Genomic DNA, 25455 nt, shown 5'->3' with positions numbered 1-25455 from the left:
ACCCAAAAGCCCAAGTCTAAAGTCTTATCTGAGACAACGCAAGTCCCTTCCTCCTATGAGCCTGTAAAATAAAAAAATTAGTTACTTATAAGATGCAGTGGGCCCAGGCATTGGGTAAATGTTCTATACAAATGGGAGAAATTGTCCAAAACAAAGGGGCTACAAGCCCCTTGCAATTTGGAAACCCAGCAGAGCACTCGTTAAATCTTAAAGCTCCAAAAGTAATCTCCTTTGACTGGATGTCTCACATCCAGGAAATGCTGATGCAAGAGGTAAGTTCCCAAGGCTTGGGCAGTTCTTTCCTGTGACTCTGCAGGCTACAGCCCCCATGGCTGCTTTCACAGGCTGGTATTGAGTGCCTGTAGCTTTCCCAGGCACATGGTGTAAGCTGTCAGTAGACCTACCATTCTGGGGTCTGGACGATGGTAGCCCTCTTCTCACAGCTCCACTATGCAGTGCCCCAGTGGGGACTGTGTGTGGGGGCTCCAACACACATTTTCCCTCTGCACTGCCCTAGTAGAGGTTCTCCATGAGGACTCCACTTCTGCAGCAGACTTCTGTCTGGCCTGGACATCCAGGCATTTCCATACATCCTCTGAAGTCTAGGTGGAAGTTCCCAAACTCTTGCTTTCCGTGCATCCACAGATCCACCACCACATGAAAGCTGCAAAGGCTTGGGACATGCACCTCTGAAACCACAGCCCGAGCTGTAACTTGGCCCCTTTTAGCCATGGCTGGAGTTAGAGTGGCTGGTATGCTGGGCACCGCATCCTGAGGCTGCACAGAGCAGCAGGGCCCTGGGCCCTGCCTATAAAACCATTTTTTCTGTCCTATGTCTCTGGGTCTCTGATGGGTGGGCCTCCTATGAAGATCTCTGAAATGCCCTGCAGATGTTTTCCCTTTGTGTTGGTTATTAACATTTGGTTCCTTGTTTCTTATGTAAATTTCTGCAGCAGGCTTGAATTTCTCCCCAGAAAATGGGGTTTTCTTTTCTATTGCATGGTGAGGTTACAAATTTTCTGAACTTTTATGTTCTGCTTTCCTTTGAAACAAAAGTTCCAATTTCAGATAATCTCTTTATGAAAATATATGACTGTAAACTTTTGGAAAAAGCCAGGTCACCTCTTGAATACTTTGTTGCTTAGAAATTTCTTCCACCAGATACTCTAAATCATCTCTTTCAAAGTTCCACAGATCTCTAGGGCAAGGGCAAAATGCCACCAGTCTCTTCGCTAAAGCGTAGCAAGAGTGACCTTTACTCCAATTCCCAATAATTTCCTCATCTCTGTCTGAGATCACCTTAGCCTGAACTTCATTGTCCATATCATTATCAGCATTTTGGTCAAAACCATTCAGCAAGTCTCTAGGAAGTTCCAACTTTCCCACATCTTCGTGTCTTCTTCTGAGCCCTCCAAACTGTTCCAATGTCTGCCTGTTAACCAGTTTCAAAGTTGCTTTCATACTGTCAGGTATCTTTATAGCAGTGCCCCAAACTCTTGGTACCAATTTTCTGTATTAGTCAATTTGCTATAAAGGACTACCAGAGACTGTGTAATTTATGAAGAAAAAATGTATGAAGAAAAAAGGTTTAATTGACTCACAGTTCAGCATAACTGGGGAGGCCTCAGGAAATCTGCAATCATGGTGGAAGGTGAAGGGGAGGCAAGGACCTTCTTCACTTGGTAACAGGAGGGTGGGGGGAACTGCTAAACACTTTTAAACAATCAGATCTCATGAGAACTCACCATGATGAGAATAGCATGGGAGAACTACCCCCATGAATTAATCCTCTCCCGCCAGGATCCCCTCCAATATATGGGGATAACAATTTGAGATGAGATTTGAGTCAGGAAACAGATCCAAACAATATCACTGGTTTTTGTTGTCTTTGTTGAAGATCAGATTATTGTAGGTGTGTGGCCTTATTTCTGGGCTGTTTTGTTCCATTGATCTATGTATCTATTTTTGTATCAGTATCATTCTGTTTTGGTTACCATAGCCTTGTAGCGTAGTTTGAAGTTGGACAAAGTGGTATCTCCAGCTTTGTTCCTTTTGCTTAATATTGCTTTGCTATTTGGGCCATTTTTTGTTCCATATGGCTTTTAAAATAGTTTTTTTTTTTTCTAATTCTGTGAAGTTTATCATTGGTAGCTTGATAGGAATACCACTGGATCTATAAATTGCTTTGGGCAGTATGGCGATTTTAACAATATTGACTATTTCTGTCCATGAACATGGAAAGCTTTTCTGTTTGTTTGTGTCATCTCTGATTTATTTGAGCAGTTTTGTAATTTTCATTGTAGAGATCTTTCACATCCCTGATTAGTTGTATTCCTAGGAATTTCATTCTTCTTGTGGCAATTGTGAATGGAATTGTATTCCTGATTTGCCTCTTAGCTTGGCTGTTCTTGGTATATAGGAATGCTAGCAATTTTTGTACATTGATTTTGCAAATATTTTCTCCCATTCTGAAAATATTTGCAAAGTATTTTGCAATTTTGTATTCTGAAACATTGCTAAAGTTGTTTATCAGCCCTAGGAGATTTTGGGCAGAGACTATGGGGTTTTCTAGGTACAGAATCATGTCATCTGCAAACGGATAGTTTTACTTCCTCTCTTCCTGTTTTGATGCCTTTATTTTTTTCTCTTGCCTGATTGCTCGGTCAGGACTTCCAATACTATGATAAATAGGAGTGTAAGATAGAATCTTTATCTTGTGCCAATTTTCAAGCGTAATGCTTCTAGCATTTGCCCATTTAGTATGATGTTAGCTATGGGTTTGGCATAGATGGCTCTTATTATTTTGGGGTATGTTCCTTCAATGTCTAGTTTGTTAGGATTTTAACATGAAGGAATGTTTTATTGAAAGCCTTTTCTGGATCAGTTGAGATAATCACTGGGTTTTTGCTTTTAGTTTTGTTTATATGATTAATCACATTTATTGATTTTTGTGTTTGCATGTTAAACCAATCTTGCATATTGATTTATGATAAAGCCTACTTTACATAGATGATAAAGCCTACTTGATTTCTGGGGTGAATTGACTTTTTGATAAGCTGCTGGATTTCATTTGCTAGTATTTTGTTGAAGATTTTTCCATCTGTGTTCATCAATGACATTACCCTGAAGTTTTCATCTTTTGTGTGTGTCTCTGCCAAGTTTTGGTATCAGGTTGATTCTGGCCTCATAGGATGAGTTAGGGAGGAGTTCTTCCTCCACAATTATTTGGAGTAGTTTCAATAGGAATGGTACCAGCTCTTCTTTATGCAACTGGTAGAATACAGTTGTGAAACTGCTTTGTCCTGGGTTTTTTTCTGGTTGTTAGGGTTTTCATTATTGATTCAATTTCAGAACTTGTTAGTGGTCTGTTCAGGAATTTAATTTATTCTTAGTTCAATCTGGAGAGGTTCTATGTTTTCAGGAATTTTTCCATTTCTTCTAGGTTTTCTAGCTTGTGTGCATAAAGATATTCATAGTATTCTCTGAGGGATTTTTGTATTTTTGTGGGGTTCAGTGGTTATTTCTCCTTTGTTATTTCTGATTGTGTTTATTTGGATTTTCTCTTTTTATTAGTCTAGCTAGTGGTCTATGTATCTTATTAATTCTTTTTAGAAACCAAATCCTGGATTCATTAATCTTTTTTTTTTCATCTCAATTTCCTTCAGTATAGCTCTGAATTGGGTAACTTCTTGTCTTCTTCTAGCTTTGAGGTCAGCTTGCTCTTGTTTCTCTAGTTCCTGTCTAGTTCCTATAGTTGTGATGTTAATGTCATTAATTTAAGATTTGTCTAACTTTTTGATGTGGATGTTTAATGCTATAAACTTCCCTCTTAAGACTGCTTTAGCCGTGTCCCAGTGGTTCTGGTATGTTGTATCTTTGTTCTCATTAGTTTCAAAGAATTTCTTTATTTCTGCCTTAATTTTGTTATTTATCTAAAAGTCATTCAGGAGAAGGTTGTTTCATATCCATGTAATTGTATGATTTTGAGTGATTTTCTTCATGTTGATTTCATTTTTATTGCTCTGTGATCTTAGAGTGTGGTTCATATGACTTTGTTGTTTTTTCTTTTTCTTTTTTTTTCTTTTTATTTTTTCGAGATGAGTTTCACTCTTGTTGCCCAGGCTGGAGTGCAATGTCATGATCTCAGCTCACTGCAACCTCTGCCTCCCTGGCTCAAGTGATTCTCCTGCCTCAGCCTCCTGAGTAGCTGGGGTTACAGATGCCTGTCATCACTCCCAGCTAATTTTCGTATTTTTAGTAGACGGGGGGTTTCACCATGTTGGCCAGGCTGGCCTCAAACTCCTGATCTCAGGTGATCCACCCATCTCAGCCTCCCAAATTGTTTTTTCTTTTTTTGAATTTGCTGAGTATTGTTTTATGTCTGATCGTGTGGTTGATTTTAGTGTATGTCCCATGTGCCGATGAAAAGAATGTATATTCTGTTGTTTTTTGGGTGAAGAGTTCTGTAGATATCTATTTTCTATTCTCTTACTTTGAGCCTATGGGTTTCATTGCATATGAGATGAGTCTCTTGAAGACATCATACCATTGAGTCTTATTTCTTTATCCAACTTGCCACTCAGTGCCTTTTAATTGGGGCATTTAGCCCATTTACATTCAAGGCTAGCATTGATATGCAAAGATTTAATACTGTCATCCTGTTGTTAGCTAGTTATATACACTAGTTGGTATGATTGCTTTATGGTGTGACTTTGGTCCATATACCTAAGTGTGTTTTTGTAGTGGCTGTTAACTGTATTTCTTTTCCATATTTAGCACTCCCTTCAAGACCTGGTGGTAATGAATTCCCTTAGCATTTGCTTCTCTGAAAAGGATCTTATTTCTCCTTTACTTATGAAGCTTAGTTTGTCTGGATATAAGATTCTTGGTTGGAATTTCTTTTCTTTAAGAATGTTGAATATGGGTTTCCAATCTCTTCTGACTTGTAGGGTTTCTGCTGAAAGGTCTACTGTGAGCCTGATGGGGTTCCCTTTGCGGGTGACCTGCCTGTTTTCTCTAGCTGTCTTTAACATTTTTTCTTTTATTTTGACTTTGTAGAATCTGATGACTATGTCTTGGCGATGGTCTTCTTGTGTAGTATTTCACAGGCATTCTCTGTATTTCCTGAATTTAAATGTTGGCCTCTCTACTGAGGTTGGGCACATTTTCGTGGATGATACCCTGAAATTGCTTTCCAAGTTACTTGCTTTCTCTGTCTTTCAGAGATATGAATGAGTCTTAGATTTGGTCTCTTTCCATAATCCCATATTTCTTCTTGGAGGTTGTGTTCAATCATCTTTATTGTTTTTTAATTTATTTTTGTCTGAGTTATTTTGGAAGACTGGTCTTTGAGCTCTGAGATTCTTTCCTCAGCTTGGTCAGTTCTGCTGTTAGGGGTTGGAATTGTACTTTGAATTTCTTGAAGTAGGCTTCTCAGCTCTATTAGATCAATTTAGGTCTTTCTTAAAATGGACATTTCATTTCTCATCTCCTACACAGTTTTATTCCTTTAAATCCTTGAATATATATCCAGCCAAACTAAGCTTCATAAGCTCAAGCGATCCTATTTCAGTCTCCCGAGCAGTTGGGATTACAGGTGGGTGCTACAATGCCTGACTAATTATTTTAATTTTTTATAGACATGAGGTCTCACTATATTGCTCAGGCTGGTTTTGAACTTCTGAGTTCAAGTGATCCTCTGTTCTTGGCCTCCCAAAGTATTGAAATTATAGGCGTGAGCATCTGTACTCAGGCTAATGAGCATTTTTACTCTGTTTCATTAAAATCTATTCATCCATGTTGCATTTCAAATCAATCTGTTTCCCATAAATGATGTGATGTAACTTATTGACCACTTGAGAAATATTTGATACACTGAGTTACTATAGGTTTTCCAAATGTTGACCCATTAATTATAAAATCCCCACAAACTGATTTTGTTACTATTACTACTAATCTCATCACAAAATTGGGACTCTAACTTTTGGCTGAAATCTTGCATTTTATTGTTGGTAATAAATACTGTTAACTTTTTTTTGAAGTGAAAGCCTATTTGATTCATTTTGGAGATGTCTGCCAAATACTAGAGTCTGAATAACTGTAGTTATTTTTTTCCATGAAAAGAACAATAATTCAGCTCCAAATTTAACCAATCATGCAAGTACTTTTGCTTGAGACAATTTGTACTTCAGTTTGTAGCAGAAGTGCTTTATACATACTTCCCATCTATTCACACAGACTATTTAAGAGAAGTGTACTCCTCAGCTATCAAGATTTTAAAAATTTATTAATTTGTATTGCTTCATCAAGAAAAGTTCAGTGAAGGCCGGGCGCGGTGGCTCAAGCCTGTAATCCCAGCACTTTGGGAGGTCGAGACGGGCGGATCACGAGGTCAGGAGATCGAGACCAGCCTGGCTAACATGGTGAAACCCCGTCTCTACTAAAAAATACAAAAAAAACTAGCCGGGCGAGGTGGCGGGCGCCTGTAGTCCCAGCTACTCGGGAGGCTGAGGCAGGAGAATGGCGTAAACCCGGGAGGCGGAGCTTGCAGTGAGCTGAGATCCGGCCACTGCACTCCAGCCTGGGCCACAGAGCCAGACTCAGACTCCCTCTCAAAAAAAAAAAAAAAAAAGAAAAGAAAAGTTCAGTGAAAATGGCATTTTTAAGTAACTGTGAGTACGTGGCAGTGAAGAATTCAATGACTACTGGGACAATGGGACAACTTGGTATTGCAACCATGATTTGAGCTAAGGCACCAGTAATTGTATCCATCATTGCTTGTGCACCATCAGGAAAAATACCAACATGTGAAAAAGGTGATGATGTAAGAGAATTATAAAAATAAATTTAACTACATGAACTCTATGAAAGGGTCTTGGGTACCCCCACCTCTACCCTAGGTTTTATGATGGAACTTTGAGAATTGTTGATTTAATTTTTAGTATTGAACAAATATATTTTATTTTGAAAGGATAAAATATGTCAAGTTATCACTTTGTGAAGTTATTCCTCTTTGGGTATTGTCTAATACATTCTTCCTTAGACATAATAACAAAATAGTCTCGTATTGTCTTCTGTTAACTTTATACCTTTTATATTTTGACCTTTCAGTGATGTCAAATTCATTTTAGATTATGATGAGAGGAACAGATGCATCTTTATTTTTCTTCATAGATTAAGGAGAATTTCTCAATAACATTCAATACATATTCCATTGTTTTCTTACTGAGGGAGTATTCTCATATATTTTCAAATACTAAGTTCTGTATACACATAGATTGTTTTGGGTTTCTCCATTTGGCTTATTTATTTATTTATTTATTTTTGATTTGTCTTTTCGACAACAGTTTAACACCATTGAACCCACCGAGATTTTGTAATATAGCTTAACATTAAGCAGGAAACATCTCCTGTTTTTGTTTTCTATTTCCAAATAATCTTAGCTTTGGTAGATCATATTTTTCCCCAGGATAACACTTAGTTTATCAATTTTCTTCCCCCAATCCTCCTGGAATATATATTAAAACTTCATTTAATGTATAGATTAATTTGTAAAAATTGGCATCAATATTGTAAAGGTCTTTTTTGATAGTTTCCTTTTATCATTTAATAGACTTTAAAAATATATTCTATAGTAATTTTGTACATGGTTTACTATGTCCTGGCTACTTTAGAGTTTTGTTGCTACTATAAATATTTATTTCTATTTTTGTTATTTTTGATGTTCTACTATATATTGATTTTTACAAGTTGATTTTTGTATTTGGAAACCTTGCTAATTCTAAGAATTATCTGTGATTCTCTTGATCTTGTCTTTATAGTATCATATATTAAAATTTTATACAATAATGTACATATGATAAATGGTAATATAGTTTATATTGTAATACAAATAAAATACATGTTACAACATAAATTGTTTTTATTACTGTATGATAATGAACATTTTTTTCTTTCTTATGCTTGTAAATTATTTTTCTTCTTTGATTTGTTGATTTGAACATGCTCTATCATTTGTGAGAAAGAGGTGCTTTGACAAGGAGCAACTTTTACTTGTTTCATGAATTCAGAAGTTTATTTCCTCTTTGTTTTTGCCTTTCCTCATCTTAAATAACATATAGCAAAGTTAGAAATTTTATATTTACACCTGATAGTATTTATGTTTTCTAAGGGACTGTAATGTAGTTAAACATTTCATGATTTAGTAAAATGATGTTTTGATGTTTTTTAAGCTTATTTCTGTTTTACATTCTATTTTTATTTTATTTTTTTCATCCCTGCCTGCCTTTTGTTGAATTATTTGATTTTGCCTCATATTTCATTTATCCTCCTCTTGTGGTTTGGGAGTTATATGTCTCATTTCTTTTCCTCTAGTAGTACTTTTAATTCTTTTAAAGAATATTACATTTTTGTTTTTTATAAAATTATATGTACTAAATACATGATTTCAGCAATACAGAAACATATTAGACATAAAAAATTTACCCCAAATGTAATCATCTTTGTATTACTATTTTTGCCATTATTTGAATCTTATTTCAGATATCTTTAGGCAAAAGTAGTATTTACACGTATATACAATAGATGTATAAATATGGAGGTTTATTTTAAAAGATTGTTTTGATTGCAATTAATACAAATCTCAAATGATCTGACATATAAGGAGACTTTATTGCCAGAAAGATAGTGATGCTTAGATACTGAATGATAAGAATAAGGGAATTTTAAGTATTACCCATTTTTGTTGTATTATTTAATGACAAATTATAAAGGGATGAATGCAGATTATAATGCTATGCACCTATTTAAAAGTAATCCAATGAAAACTCCAGTTTGACCTTTGATTTGGAATCATGGAGGGACAACAAGTGCAATTTAAGTTAGTTAAGATTGTTTTTCAAACAGTCACTCAAAAACAGATATTTATTTATTTATTCTGTACCTACTACTATGTGCCATACACTGTTCTAGGTGCTTGGAATATATCATTGAACAAAACAGATCAAGCTCCCTTAGCTTGTAATGGGAGACAAACAACAAAAAGAAATATAGTAAGTCATAAATTACACAGCATTTTGAAAGTTGATAAGAGTAGAGAAGAATTTTAAAAAATTACAAAAAAAAAAAAAAAAAAAAAGAAAAAGGAGACTGGGGGAGAATCTGAAGATGACTACAATTTTAAAGATGGGAGTTGGGGTAGGCTTCATTTATATCTGAAATCTGACCAAAATGTTGAGATAAAAGAGGGAGTTAGCTAAGCAGCTATTTGCAGGGAAAACATTTAAGGCCGAGGGAAGAGCCAATGTATGGGTGCTATAAGGAGCATGCATGCTTTGTTTAAGGAACTAGTGACTACTGTGTATAGAATCAAGAGATTCGCTTTAAGGAACTAGTGACTGCTGTGTATAGATCCAAGAGATTCAGGGAGACAAAAGTGCAAGAACCATTTAGAGAAGTAGCACAAGGGTAGGAGTTGGAGAAAAGAAAATATGCAGACCCTTGTAGACATTGAAAAAGTTTTCTTTTTTATTCTGAGGTGTGAAGTTGTTTGGAGAGTTTTAGGAAAGTGATGACAAGATTTGATTTCTGTGTTGAGAATAGATTGTAGGGGGTGCAAAGGCAGAGGCTGGTTGAGCAGTTGGGGGTAATTGCAGCAAACTAGATGAGAAAGAATGGTGGAATAAAATAAGGATGGTGAAAAGTGGTAACATGTTAGATATATTTGAAGGTAGGGTCAACGGATTTTGCTAAATTAGTAGATGTGGGGCATGAAAGAAACATAGGATCAGGATAACTGTGATATTTTTAGCTTGAGAAACTGAAGGGATGGATCAATTGAGATGGGGTAAAACTGGTCTGTGACTAGAGGATTGGAGAAATTGTCAGAAAGTCAGTTTCCAAATGAGTTTGAAATGTTCAGAATACATTTATATTATTAAATCTAAAGTTCAGGAAAAATGTTTGGATTAAATAAAAAATTTTAAGAGTTGCCCACATATAAGTAGATTTTAAAGTTGTGGTGGAGCTTTAGGTTACCGGGAGAGAGAATGTAGAAAGAAAGGAGAAGCCGCATGCCACAGCCCCAGCTCACATTCCTTTCCTTATCTGGGAGAAGACTGGCTCTCTAGTCCTCTGTAGATGACCCCTTCCTCCTCTCCCCTCTCTCCCATCACGCGCCCATCTTACCTAAGAAAGTTTAAATGTTTAGCCAATTGGGTCTAGTTTAGATTGTGCAGTCCGACCCCAGCCAATGGGGAAAGGACACGGGGGCAGGAGTCACATTAGCAATAAAAGCTTCTACTCTCCTTTCTTCAGTGTGCTCTCGCAGCAACCAGCCCTATGAGAAGCACCCTACTGTGCAAAAGTAAATTTTTTTTGCTGGGAAAAAAGGAGGGGAGGGGAAGGGAGGGGAGGCCAATGGAAGAACTTTGAGAGGTCAGGTAGAAAAGGAATCAAGAAAGGAAACAAAAGCAGCAGGCAGTGATGAGGAGAAAACGTGAGTGTGGTACAGAGAGGCCAAGTGAAGAAAGTATATCAAGGAAAACCAAAATATCAACTGTGGCAAAGGTTGCTGCTAGTAGGCCAGTGAAGATAACTGAACTCAACATAGATTTAACAACACGCAGATTATAGGAGATATTAACAAAGCAGTTTGGTAGAGGGATAGGCAGAAACCTTTATAAGAGTGTGTTTAATAGAAAATATAAGGAAAGAAGTTGGAGACAGCAAATACAAATATACTTTTTATTGCAAAGGAAGGAAGAGAAATTAGGGCTTTAGGGAAGAACTGGCACATAAATAAAACCAAGTCAAGTGAAATAATATATTTATTTCAATTTCATTTATTTTTAATGGGAGAACAGAAAGGGATAAATCAATGATTCAGAAGAAGGTAGAGTTTGTGAAGTGAATCCTTGGAGCAAGTGAGAGGGGATGGGATCTAGTGCACCCCAGTAGGAGGGATTTAGACAAAAACTAATATCTTATTTTTAGTTTGTTATTTTCTATACACCCTTTTAGGAGTGCTAAATAGTGGGATAGTGGGATAGTGGAAATCAATCTACATGTGTTTCTTTGGTTATCTAATCAGTACATTTTCAGTTCTACAGATGAAGTCACCGATAGTCAACCTCCCACAATTCTTCATAGACTAAGTTTAAAATGTGTTATTTTAAGGTGACTTTTTGATCTGAGTTGAATTATTGCATTTAAATGGTTGTCATTACCAGTAGTCTTGATTTATGAACTCTATAAGCTTCTCTCTTCCCCAATTTTAAATGAGCTATCTCTAAGTTAATGTTTAACAGCCCCTTGAACAATTCAGGGACATTTTTATAATGTTCTTGGGAAGGTGGTAGTGAATTAAAAGTAAATAAATAATACCAGTAAATAATGCAAACGTTTTTTAAATTATATAATAACTCTCAGCAGTTCAGATTTATGCATCTTTAAAGTAGAATTCTCAGAAAATATTCAAAAGTTAAGACTTTTAATTTTTGATTTATATGGGGAACAAATATAAGAATGGAGATTATAAAGTAAACTATTTCCTGTTAGTAGGAATTGTGGATTAGTGATTGTCCTTATCTTACCAGATTGTCCTATGGCATTTGACGTTATTGCTAATTCATTGAGACCATCTTATACCTCATTTTTTTTTAACATAACTTAAAAAAATACTTTTGTCATAATTTGTTTATAATCTTCTTTGTATATTTTTATTTAATTACCCTTTCAAGTGTATTTATACTTATGCCTTCTACCCCTGGCATTATGTGCCTTTGAATCTATATACTCTTCCTGTTATATTATACTGATTATGTTGCAGTCCAGAACACTTGACCTACATCCAACTACTTTCTGATTATCTCCATGTGATCATCCCACAGGGGTCTCAAATTTCCTATATTTCAAACTTAACTTATGATTTCCTTCTAAACTTGGTCATCCCTCTTTCCTCCCTGCCTTCATGAATAATGTGAAGATGTACCAACCATCTAAACTAAAACATTGATAGTAATCCAGGACCCCATCTCAATCATATCCAAAGAGTAATAAAGCCTTTTTGATTCTATATTCTTGATCTCTCTCCATTCTTACTGTCATTGTCTTTGTGCTGCTCACATTAATGATCATCCAGAGTATTATTGATAATACACACAATATTTACTAAACAATAATTATAGTTAAAAGCTTGACATGTTTTTTCTCATTTAAGTTTCACAATAAGCTCATGATGTAAGTACTATTGCTATTTCTATTTTTTTTTCTTTTTTTAAAAAAAGGGCTACATATGGAGAATGTACAGGTTTGTTACATAGGTATATAGGTGCCATGGTGGTTTGTGGCACCTACTGACCCATCCTCTAAGTTCCCTTCCCTCACCCCCACCCACCAACAGGCCCTGGTGTGTGATGATCTCCTCTCTGTGTCCATGTAATTCTCAGTGTTTGACTCCCAAGTATGAGTAAGAACATGTAGTGTCTGGTTTTCTGTTCCTGTGTTAGTTTGCTGAGGATGATGGCTTCCAGCTTCATCTATGTCCCCAAACTTATTCCTTTTTATGGCTGCATAGTATTCCATGGTGTATACGTACCACATTTTCTTTATCCAGCCTATAATTGATAGGCAATTAGGTTGATTCCATGTTTTTGCTATTGTAAATAGTGCTGCAATAAAAATACACATGCCTGTGTCTTTATAGTAGAATGATTCATATTCCTTTGGGTATATACCCAGTAATGGGATTCCTGGGTCAAATGATATTTCTGGTTCTGGGTCCTTGAAGTATTGCCATATTGTCTTCCACAATGGTTGAACTAATTTACATTCCCACCAACAGTGTAAAAGCATTCCTATTTCTCCACAGTCTCGCCAGCATCTATTATTTCCTATTTAATAATCACCATTCTGACTGGTGTGAGAGGGTATCATTGTGGTTTTGATTTGCATTTCTCTAATGATCAATGATGTTGAGCTTATTTTTATATTTGTTTTTTGGCCACATAAATGTCTTCATTTGATAAGTGTTTGTTCATATCCTTTGCCCACTTTTTGATGTGGTTGGTTTTTTTTCTTGTAAATATGTTTAAGTTTTTTTGTAAATTCTGGATATTAGACCTTTCTCAGATGGGTAGATTGCAAAAATTTTCTCCCATTCTGTAAGTTGCCTGTTCACTCTGATGACAGTTTCTTTTGCTGTGCAGAAGCTCTTTAGTTTAATGAGATCCCATTTGTCAATACTGGCTTTTGTTGCTATTGCTTTTGGCATTTTTGTCATAAAGCCTTTGTCCACACCTATGTACTGAATTGTATTGCCTAGGTTTTCTTCTAGGGTTTTTATGGTTTGGGGTTTTACATTTACATCTTTAATCCATCTTGAGTTAATATTTGTATAAGGCATAAGGAAGGGGTCCAGTTTCAATTTTCTGCATATGGCTAGCCAGTTTTCCCAGCACCATTTACTGGATAGGAGATCCTTTCCCCATTGCTTGTTTTTGTCAGGTTTGTCAAAGATCAGATGGTTGTAGATGCGTGGTGTTATTTCTGAAGTCTCTGTTCAGATCCATTCATCTATATGTCTATTTTGGTGCCCACACCATGCTGTTTTGGTTACTGTAGCCTTGTAGTATAGTTTGAAGTCAGGTAGCCTGATGCCTCTAGCTTTGTTTTTTTGTTTGTTTTGTTTTTTTTTTTCCTTAGAATTATCTTGGCTATACAGGGTCTTCTTTGATTCCATATGAAATTTAAAATACTTTTTTTCTAATTCTGTGAAGAAGTCAATGGCAGTTTGACGGGAATAGCATTGAATCTGTAAATTACTTTGGGCAATATGGCCCATTTGGAGGAGAAGAGGCACTCTGGTCTTTTGGGTTTTCACCATTTTTTTCATTGATTCTTTCTCATCTTCATGAGTTTGTCCAGTTTCGGTCTTTTATGCTGCTGACCCTTGGATGGGGTATTTGTGGGGGCCTTTTTTGTTGTTGTTTTTGTTGATGCTGTTGTCAGTTTCTGCTTGTTTGTTTCACTTTCTTTTTTCCTTTTTTTCTCTTTCTTTCTTTCTTTCTTTCTTTCTTTCTTTCTTTCTTTCTTTCTTTCTTTCTTTCTTTCTTTCTTTCTTTCTTCTTTCTTTCTTTTTTTTTAGATGGAGTCTTGTTCTGTCGTCCAGGCTGTAGTGCAGTGGCACGATCATGGCTCACTGCAACCTCCGCCTCCCAGGTTCAAGCAATTCTCCTGCCTCAACCTCCCAAGTAACTGGGATTACAGATATATGCCACCACACCTGGCTATTTTTTTTTTTGTATTTTTAGTAGAGAATGAGTTTCTCCATGTTGGTCAGGCTGGTCTCAAATTTCTGACTTCAGGTGATCCACCCACCTTGGCCTCCTAAAGTGCTGGGATTACAGGTGTGAGACATCGCACCTGACCTTGTTTTACTTTCAATAGTGAGATCCCTCTTCTGTAGGGTTGCTGCAGTTTGCTGGTGGTTCACTTCAGGCCCTGTTCATCTGATTTGCACCCCTGCCTAGAGATGTCACTCAAGCAGGCTGGAGAGCAGCAAAGGTGGGTGCCTGCTCCTTCTTCTGGGACCTTTGACCTTGAGAGGCACCAATCTGATCTCAGTAGAGTTGCTCCTGTATGGGGTATCTGATAACCCCTGTTGGAGGGTCTCACCCAGTTGAGTGGCATGGGGAGCAGGACCTGTTTAATGAAGCACTTTGTCCCTTGGTGGAAAGGGTGTGTTTCACTTGGGGGAAACCCACTTGTCTGGGCTGCCCAGATTCCTCAGAACTACAGGAAGAGAGGCTAAGTCTGTTGGTCCATGGAGACTGTGGCCACCCCTCCCCCTAGGGACTTAGGCCCAGGGAGATTCGAATTCTGTCCCAGAGCCTCTGGCTGGAGTTATTGGAGATCCTGCAGGGAAGTCCCAACCACTAAGAATGGATGGGTTAGGGTTAGGCCTGAAGAGGCACTCTGTTGGCAGACTACCACAGCTCGTATGTTGGGCTGTGGGGAAAAGTCTTGGGACCTAGCCGTCCAGCCTCCCCGCCTCCATCAGGGGAAAAAGCATATTCTGGAGCTATAGAAATGGGAGCTACCCTTCCCCTGCCCAGGAAGCTTAGCAGGTTAGGCAGTTTCGAGTCCCAGTGCTGGCTGCTTCCCCTCCCCCAAGGAGCTCAAAGGGCTTAGACAGCAGGCAGCCACAGTCCATGTTGGTTGCCCCTCCTCCTGGGAGTTTGATAGGCTTAAGCAGATTCTAGCTGAGAGGCTCTAAGAATTTGTGCGTTGAATACTAGGCCTCGGTGGCGTGGGTTCGTGAGTGGGATCTTTCAATCCGTGGGTTGCACAGTTCCATGGAAAAAGCACATTTTTCTTGGCTGGGCAGCACGCTCACTCACCACCTCCCTTGGCTAAGGGGAGAGGGAGTTCCCCTTCCCTGTGTGGCTCTCAGGTGGGCTGCTGCACCACATTGTTTTTCCTTCTCTCTGTGGGTCCTGCTGGCCTTCTAGTCAATTTTGATGAGAGAGCCTGGATACATTGGTTGCCTGTGAAGGATTCACACGCTTATTATGGTTTTCTTTGATAGGAGCCTCCTAACACTACTGCTTCAAGTCGGCCATCTTGGCCCTGACCCCCATTTCTATTTTTGAAGTGAAAAAAAAATTGAGCTCCAAATATTATATATACTTTGTCCAAGGTCTCACAGATAATTTTGCCAAGTAAGTGGTAAACACAGGATTTTCTTTTGGGTCTGTAACTATATGAGTCTCAAGGTCTTAACCAGCTTGGAGGTTAGCATCTTTCTTCTCTGTCAAAATTGAGTGTAACATACTCACTACACCATTTCACAGAAAAGCTTCTAAAATACAAATCTGATGAAAAGAAATTACAAAATTATTAAAACCTCCAAAGTGTCCCATTGTTCCCAAGATAAAATGCAAACATAATCTCTCATGATATGATGCCTGTGCACATGTGTAACATTACCTTCAGTTATTCATTCTTACATATATTTTCCTCCAGCCATACTGAGTCTTTAAAGGATCTCTAGCTGTGCAATGTTATTTAATATTTCCTTTTCCCTTTCTCAAGTGATACTTTCTCTACCTGAAATTTCATTTTCTTGTTGACTAACCAATGTCTGTTCATTCTTCAAAGCTCAGCTCATTGACCACTTCTGCTAGTAAGGTTTCCTTATCTTCCCATTTTAATTTAGATGCCTCCACTGTCTGTTCCCAGGACATTCCAAGCATTTATTACCTGGTATGTAATAATTGTTAGATTACATATATAAGGACAGGAATCATAATTAGTTTACATTTACCCCTAGGGCCTGGTACATTACCATAAGCAGTAATTTTTTTTTGAATGAATACATGCTTAGAGGTTTTGCAGAATTTATCTAATTTATCTCCACATATTTTGGTCAAATTTTGTGATTTTTTTTTTTTGGTTCACTTATTTTATTTTATTTTTTATTTATTTATTTTTTGTTATTATTCTTTAAGTTCTAGGGTACATGTGCACAATGTGCAGGTTTGTTACACATGCATACATGTGCCATCTTGGTGTGCTGTACCCATTAACTTGTCATTTACATTAGGTATATCTCCTAATGCTATTCCTCCCCCCGTCCCCTCCCCACAATAGGCCCCAGTGTGTGATGTTCCCCTTCCTGTGTCCAAGTGATCTCATTATTCAATTCCCATCTATGAGTGAGAACATGCGGTGTTTGGTTTTCTGTTCTTGCGATAGTTTGCTGACAATGATGTTTCCCAGCTGCATCCATGTCCCTACAAAGGACACAAACTCATCCTTTTTTATGGCGGCATAGTATTCCATGGTGTATATGTGCCACATTTTCTTAATCCAGTCTGTCACTGATGGACATTTGGGTTGATTCCAAGTCTTTGCTATTGTGACTAGTGCTGCAATAAACATACATGTGCATGTGTCTTTATAGCAGCATGGTTTATAATCCTTTGGGTATATCCCCAGTAATGGGATGGCTGGGTCAAATGGTATTTCTAGTTCTAGATCCTTGAGGAATCGCCACACTGTCTTCTACAATGGTTGAACTAGTTTACAGTCCCACCAACAGTGTAAAAGAGTTCCTATTTCTCCACATCTTCTCCAGCACCTGTTGTTTCCTGATTTTTTAATGATCGCCATTCTAACTGGTGTGAGATGGTATCTCATTGTGGTTTTGATTTGCATTTCTCTGATGGCCAGTGATGATGAGCATTTTTTCATGTGTCTGTTGGCTGTATGAATGTCTTCTTTTGAGAAGTGTCTGTTCATATCCTTTGCCCACTTTTTGATGAGGTTGTTTGCTTTTTTCTTATAAATTTGTTTGAGTTCTTTATGGGTTCTGGATATTAGCCCTTTGTCAGATGAGTAGATTGCAAAATTTTTCTCCCATTCTGTAGGTTGCCTGTTCACTCTGATGGTAGTTTCTTTTGCTGTGTAGAAGCTCTTTAGTTTAATTAGATCCCATTTGTCAATTTTGACTTTTGTTGCCGTTGCTTTTGGTGTTTTAGACATGAAGTCCTTGCCCATGCCTATGTCCTGAATGGTATCACCTAGGTTTTCTTCTAGGATTTTTGTGGTTTTAGGTCTACCATTTAAGCCTCTAATCCATGTTGAATTAATTTTCGTATAAGGAGTAAGGAAAGGTTCCAGTTTCAGCTTTCCACTTATGGCTAGCCAATTTTCCCAGCACCATTTATTAAATAGGGAATCCTTTCCCCATTTCTTGGTTTTGTCAGGTTTGTCAAAGATCAGATGGCTGGTATTATTTCTGAGGGCTCTGTTCTGTTCCATTGGTCTATATCTCTGTTTTGGTACCTTGTGATCTTTTTTCAAAAACTGAGTTCACTTTACAATTAAAAATTCTCTAAATTATTGCCACTAAACTCATTTCCCTGCTCTGCTTTCATTTAATTATTTTAAAACAATTTATCTCATAAAGAAATATAAATGTAAAGCAATGCTAAAAGCACTGATAAACTCTAAATTGAGGAAAAATGGAGATGAGTCAAGGCCAGTGGATAGCAAATAATATCATATAATTTTTTGAAAATGAATCTAGTGGAACTTGAAAAATAGTTATGATTTTTTTAGGAGGAAATAATATTTTATTACAGGAGAAGACAAAAGTGACTGGCAACATATCTAGATTTCTTCTACATGTTAGATTATCTGTCTAAAACCCTTTTGATTTCTCACAGGTAAAGTGCAGGAGTGTATTGAGCAAAACAATAAAATGACAAAAACAAATAAAATATGTGTTTTGCTAGCCAGTACACAGAGTAGAATAAATTTATGAAACTTTAAGCTTTCTATCCATTTATGTGACCTTATAATAAACATTTGGTTTACAGCCTTTAACTTGACTTCATGACTGGTTCTCTACTTTGAAAACAAAAATTCCTTAATGTGAGGTAGACTTAACTGTGGCAGAACAGTAAGAATTTGTGTTTGGTTTGTGTGTGTGTGTGTGGTTTTTTTTCCCCATAGGATTAGTGTTTGTATTTAGCTTTTCCAAACCCAAATGAGAAATCTTGGCTGCATTCTTTAAGTGCTCTGCATCCTACCTTTTTTTTTTTTTAATGTGAGGATTGTAATTCTTCACAAATAATTGTAAGAAAACAGTTACAGAAATCCTTCATTGTATAAGTTACTTTAAAATTGGCCAGTGTCTCAACTTCTAACATAGTTCCTGGAACCAAGTGCTTAAAAGCTATTGAATTAAATTGCATATAAGTGAAAATCATTGTTCCCTTCCTGATATAAATTCTCTCACCAAAGTTTATCATTTTTGAACAGCAACTTAGTTTCAGTTACGAGGGTTCCTATATTAGCTTGCTAGGGCTGCCATAGCAAAATACCATACATGGGTACCTTAAACAACAAAATTATATTTTCTCACAATTCTGGTAGCTAGACCTCCAAGATCAAGGCATTGGCAGATTTGGCTCCTCCTAAGACTTCTAGAGAGAAGGTAACCACCTGCAAGCTAAGGAAAGAAGTCTGTGTCCTCATATGGCCCTTTCTCTACACACGCACCCCTGATGTTCCTTCTACTTCTTATAAGGACGCCAATCCTATTGAATTACATTCCTGTTCTTATGACTTTATTTACCTTTAATTACCTTTTTAAAGGCCCTAGCTCCAAATATAGTCACATTGGGGGATAAGGCTTCAATATATGAATTTAAAGGAGACAGAATTCAGCCCACCACAGTTACTATAGTATAATGTATGTATAAAATGTAATAATTAAAATAAAATTCCTAAAGTGGAAGAGAGACAGTTCAGTGTGTAAACATAAAACTATGCTACAATTTTTTCCTTTTCAATTTTCCAGCAGCATTCTGAGGTAAAATCAATAGTTTTCCTTCCAAATAATATTTTTTGAGAGAGATATAACTTAATTGATCATTTGCCAAGTGAGAAAGGTGTGATGATGATCAAACTCTAGCTCCACACCCAAAGCACCCTTTTAAAATCCAAACAAATCATTTCTTAATTTCCTTGCTACTGGCCTTGCTGAAATGTTTATCTCTCCATTCCTGCTTAGTCAGTTCTGCTTTGACTTCAATACTTAAATTTAACCTAAACTACTCTCTCTAGGATCCTCTCTCATTCATAATTCTATCAATGTATTACCATATTGCTCAGTAATTTTTGCATGCTATCTCTTCATTTCTAAGGCAATTATTGTGTTACTTTCATTGTTTTCTAGGGTCTTTATGCTATCCCTAGAATTATTCATGGAAGGGCTCCATAATGATTTCAAACAGACAACTGAAATGTAATGAGTTGGAGGTCCCTTTAATAGACACCAGGTAGCTTGTCTTTTCAGAGAAGTTTCCTGTAGGGTTTTCCTAAAGGTATAATTTTATGGAAGTCAGTACAGAAAGAGAACCTTAATTGGGATCAGAAAAGCAAATGAAGGGTAATGAGAACTAAACCCAATACAGTGAAAGCAATTCAAAAGGGAAAGGTGCTAGCCTGTGAACATCATGAGTGTGTGCAGAGTATTCACATCAGTGGCATACCATCCATGGAATGTGCAGTGGCCTGACAGAGGACACAGAAGCAAGGAGCTGCTAAATTCATAAGACTGAGATCGAAGTGGAAAGTAATCTTTTAATATTCTGAAGCTGGGGCATTGACACTAAATATTAAATGAGTGCATATGATTGTTTGAATACATTGTAAATAATAGAAAATTATGTAACAACAGAAGAAAAAGAGAAAATGTCTAAGGAAGAGTAATCATGATTCAAGGAAATGATTTATCCTTTTATTCAATATATACACTTCAATGTCTTTTAGGTGTCAGACAGTTATCAACATATTGAAAATACTGTGGTGAAGATACCAGATAAAGTTCCTACTCTAGTTTACAATCTAGTTGGGTTAGACAGATGATTATGATGTATAAAAGAAAGATATTATTTCTGGTACTTATATTTAAGGCAGAATAATAAGTATAGTGAAATAGAAATAGACTTGGTATTTGATCAATTTAAATTGGGTGTTAATGGAACTCCTATTAGATGAGTTGACTTTTGAAATGAGATGTGAATGACATGAAAGAGCTGCCACGAACCTGGAATGATATGCAATTTTACACTACTTGCATGCTAGCAAATTAGATTGATGTAGTTTTGTAATTGCTAGCAGAAGATGTAAAACTCTTGGGTCAGAGATAAGAGACTTTATTAGTTATGACAGAACAAACAGCATGAGTTGCATATGTGTACCAGTCGCCTTTGATCTGATATGACAGTGCCAATTGGCTCCAGTGGATGCTGCACCGGCAGTAGGTTTGCACCTCACTTGAGGAACCTAAGCTTAGAACAAATCAGTCTTTATAATGACCTGCAAACAAACCTACCCAACATGTACCCCAGAGGAAAACATTATCTTTAGTATACTGGACAGTAAACAAATCTGCCTTCTGCTTTGGAGGAAGACACTACGTAAACATCCATGAAAAAATAGTCATAAACAAAACCTATCAGTGCTCTCTTTGAAAGACATGTAGAAATGTGAAACACATAGAGAATTATATTCTAGCAGGGCATAGCCAGGTAATGATTTAAATTGAAAGCTTTCCAGGCAAAAGTAACAGAGATACATGACATGACATTGGCATGTTTAAGTAATGAAAAGAAGGCCAGTGTGGATAGAGTGTAGTGAGATGGAAGCAGTGTGGCAGAAGAGGAAATCAGAGAGGTAGACAAGGTCTAGGTCTTGAAGGATTCTCCAGCCATGTTATTGTTTAAAATGCCAGTACATGAGTCTCTGCCTAGAAAATTTTAGCTAATTTTCTGTAAGAGGAGGAGTTGTTTTCAAAAAATAAATGCATATGTATGTGCGTAGTGGGTTTGAAATTATATAGTTTCTCAAATTTGACATATTTATCATAAAATTTTCTCAAATACATTATATATAGTATATATAGTGTGTATATCAAATATATAGTGTATATATATCCACATATATATGTGGATATATATAGTGTGTATCTCAAATATATAGTGTATATATTCACACATATATATGTGGATATATATACTATATATGTATATATACACAAGATATGTATATATACACATATACACAATATATACATATATGTATATACATACACAATATACACATATATGTATACACACAATAGATATACAACATATATATTTGATATATACACTATGTATGCATATATATAGTGATATATCCACACATGTATTGTGTGTGTGTATATATATACACACACATGTATATACATGTACATCCAGAACTTTATGTATTTGCAGAATTACATATGTGTATAAAGTTGACCCTTGACCAAAATGGGTTTGAATTCTGTGGGTTCATGTGCACGCAAATATTCTTCTGCCTCTGCCACCCCTGAAATATCAAAAACAACCATTCCTCTTCTTCCTCCTTCTCAGTTTACTCAACATGAAGATCATGAGGATGAAAACCTTTATGATGATTTGCTCCCACTTAATGAATAGTAAATATGTTTTCTCTTCCTTGTAATTTTCTTAATATTTTATTTTCTCTAGCTTACTTTATTGTAAGGATACAATATATAACACCTATAACATAAAATATGTTTTAACTGACTGTTTTTGCTATTAGTAAGACTTTTGGTGAAAAGTAGGCTATTAGTGGTTAAGTTTTTCAGGAGTCAAAATTTATATGCAGTTTTTTGATTATGCAAGCAATTGATGCCCTTAACCCTCATATTGTTCAAGGGTCAGCTGTATATAGAATTTCTAAGTGAGAAAATCAAAGATATTGGCTGTGTTTAAATATGTTCAAATCATTGTGCTTTCTTATATAATTATCTTATCCATGAGAGGAAGGAATGTTTCATGATTTTGTACCCCAGAGATTTTGTACCCCAAACTTTTTACATACAAATTTGTAATCCCGATAAATCCTGATATAGCAAATACACTGGCCATGACTAACTTTTTTTGTACTCCTAAATTGTTTTTCAGATAGAATTGTATTATGGCTACTTCCATATTTGTGGGCAGTATCTGAAAAGACTAATTGCCATTGGTCCTATCCAAACTATTTGTAACTTTGAAAACTAATCATAGCTTTATGGATGCTTGCCTTCTTGGAGTTGTAAAAAAAACCTGAGAGCTGATTTGCCTGGTGCCTTCCTTCAAATACATGAATAGTTTTTAAAGCATTCATTCACCCATTTATTCAACAAAGAATAAAAGAAAGCCTGTCTTGTGTCAAGCAATGTGTTCGTCAGCAGGAATACCAAGATTTAAAATGCCGAGGGTCTCTATCCTTAGAACAGATTTTATACAATCCATCACACTGTGACAATACAATAATCAAAGTGTAAATAAGGTCCCAGAGGATACAGAGAAGATGAATGCCTTATTCTTATTGGAATGTCATGAAAGACTTCAAAATAAAATTCATAGTTATTTTATTTCCTCAGAGGCAACTTTTTCTACTGATAAAAAGCATTAGTTAATATTAAGTTTTATCTAAATATTAAGCTACAATATCTTTATTTTAAATTTTACTCATTGGGCAGAGCTTAGCTTCTGGAGTACCATAAAACATAGGTCATTCTCCTCCAGCCCCAGAATGTCCATCCCCACGGCAGACCTAATTAATAACTGATCACTCCCTTTATATTTCATTTTCCCATGGTTTATAAAGCTATATAGTTTTCTTACACTTTGTTTTCTTCTTTTTTCCCCACAAGACTCAAATCTTTGCTCGCAGTAAACATTTATTGCTGCAGTTTGTTTTACTTTTATGTATTTTGGATCAGCCTTCTAATAAATACTTTCTTATGTGTTTCTCCCCAAGAGCTACAGTTTATAAATACTTCAAATACTGCAGTCACTGCTTAGTGGTGTATTTTAAAACAAAATAAAATGGTCATAAGGGGTAACAACTAGTGTGTAAAGTAATTGAGAATTACTCCTTCTCTTGAGAAACATATGAAGAAACTGTAGATAATAGAGCTGGTATAGAAAAAACCGAGGCAGAACTTGAGGTCAACTATCACATAGGACAAAAGAACACAAGATGTGTTTTTTAAAACCCTATCAATACCCCTATTCCTGTACCAAAGAATAAATTAGAGTCAATGCAGGAGGGAAATGAAGACACTGATTTTTAATTTTGTATCGGGAATCTATTTACTCATTTATCGATCTAACGTATTTTATTGAAAGCTACTAATGTACCAAACACTGTGGTAGGAGTAGAGATACAAGGGTACATGAGACAAAGAGACTGTGCTCTCACGTGTCTTTTGAGTTACACAGATATTGAACAAATATGTAAAAGTATGTTAAATTTGCTCTTTCACTCAATATATAATTAAGTTTAAGCTTTTTTGTCAGGTTAAGTAGTTGGTAAATATAGCAAATTCAGATCATTCACAGTTCTTGCTGCTTCTCTTACTGATCATATCCTAGATACAATGGGAATGTAAGGGTGAGCAAAAACAAACATGGTTTCTACCTTCAAGGAGCTTAGATTCTGGTGGAAAGTCAAAGATTACTGAAACAATTATATAAACACACATAAAATCAAAACTGAGGTCAGCATTAGGAAGAAAAGACATATTTTATGAGGATATATGATAGGATGCCTATATCTTTTGAGTATATGTAATTTCAGGAAATTCTTTTCTGAGGATCCTTTTTTTGGAACTTCATGAAACTTCCTACATGAAGAAAATTGAAAAGATAGAAAGAGGAGGAAGAATGAGTTGGGCATGATTTGTTCCACAGAGATGTCCTGAGGTTTGTCATTATACCATAGGAGAAACTTTGGATAAGTTTAAATTGAGTTAGAAATATTCAAATTTTAATGTATAGATACCAATTGAAGCCAGGTAAGTTAAGAAGATTTATATGAAAAAAAAAAGTGAGAAAAGAATGCTTTAAGACACAAGGTCCTAGGGGATAAATTAGTAAAATAGTCTAAAACAGCTAAATTTAAAATTCTGGATTTTATCCTAATTTGTTTTTAATCATCTTTGGTTGCCATCTATAATCAGAGTTGTAAGGAGTCAATTTGTTTGATTAGTTTTGATTTTCAGGAGATCATTAGCTAATTTACTGACCTAAATAAAATAGTTTTTATTTATTGAACTAAATATTAGGAAAATCATAATGTTTTTAAGAGCCACAATGATCCCAGAGGAAACAGATATATTTATATACAAAGACAATTATGTAAAAGAACATGTGATTTTAAAAAACCTGAATTTCTAGAGTACAAGCTATATGTAAGCATGTATCTATAGAATTAATAGTGAAAATATTTTAATTTCAGTTTAAAATTTTGTGACTAACCAGAATGTAGGTTCTAGCTCCCCTGAATAAGGGAAATGGCTTTGCATGTGACAATGTGCCTCTCTCAAGGAGAGCTGATCCATCACTGCTTCTAGGTTGAATTCACTATTTGATCAAAGAAGATTTGATGTAATGATTACCAATATGCCAAATTTCTTAAGCATTTAAAAAATGTAGAAAGAACATTTCTTGATTAATTGGAGGGAGGATTATATGTAGAAGTTTAAACAGAAAGTTACATACCACCCAGAAAAGTCACCAACAAAGAGGATGATTGCAGAAGGTTAGCTGGGTTGCCTTGGGTAAGTTTCATAAGATTGGCATCATATGGTCAATTTGCCGTAGTCTCAAGTCTCTAGTGTTAACCTTGTAGACATACAACCTTGTGATAGTGTCTAAGAATTGGAAACTCACATATGATGAGTCATGTTAAAATCTTCACAAGTTACAGATATTTTAAAAAGCAACCAGAATTGTCCTTGAAATATTAACAATCAAAATTAAACTATCAGTGGATTAGATGCACTGTCCTGCAGTGCCTTAAAGATGGGAAATTAACCTTTAGAATGTTGCTTGGTGA

Source organism: Chlorocebus sabaeus, chromosome 10 (genome assembly GCF_047675955.1).
Source record: "Chlorocebus sabaeus isolate Y175 chromosome 10, mChlSab1.0.hap1, whole genome shotgun sequence".
Classification (NCBI taxonomy): Eukaryota; Metazoa; Chordata; class Mammalia; order Primates; family Cercopithecidae; genus Chlorocebus; species Chlorocebus sabaeus.
Note: the sequence above shows the minus strand (reverse complement) of the source record.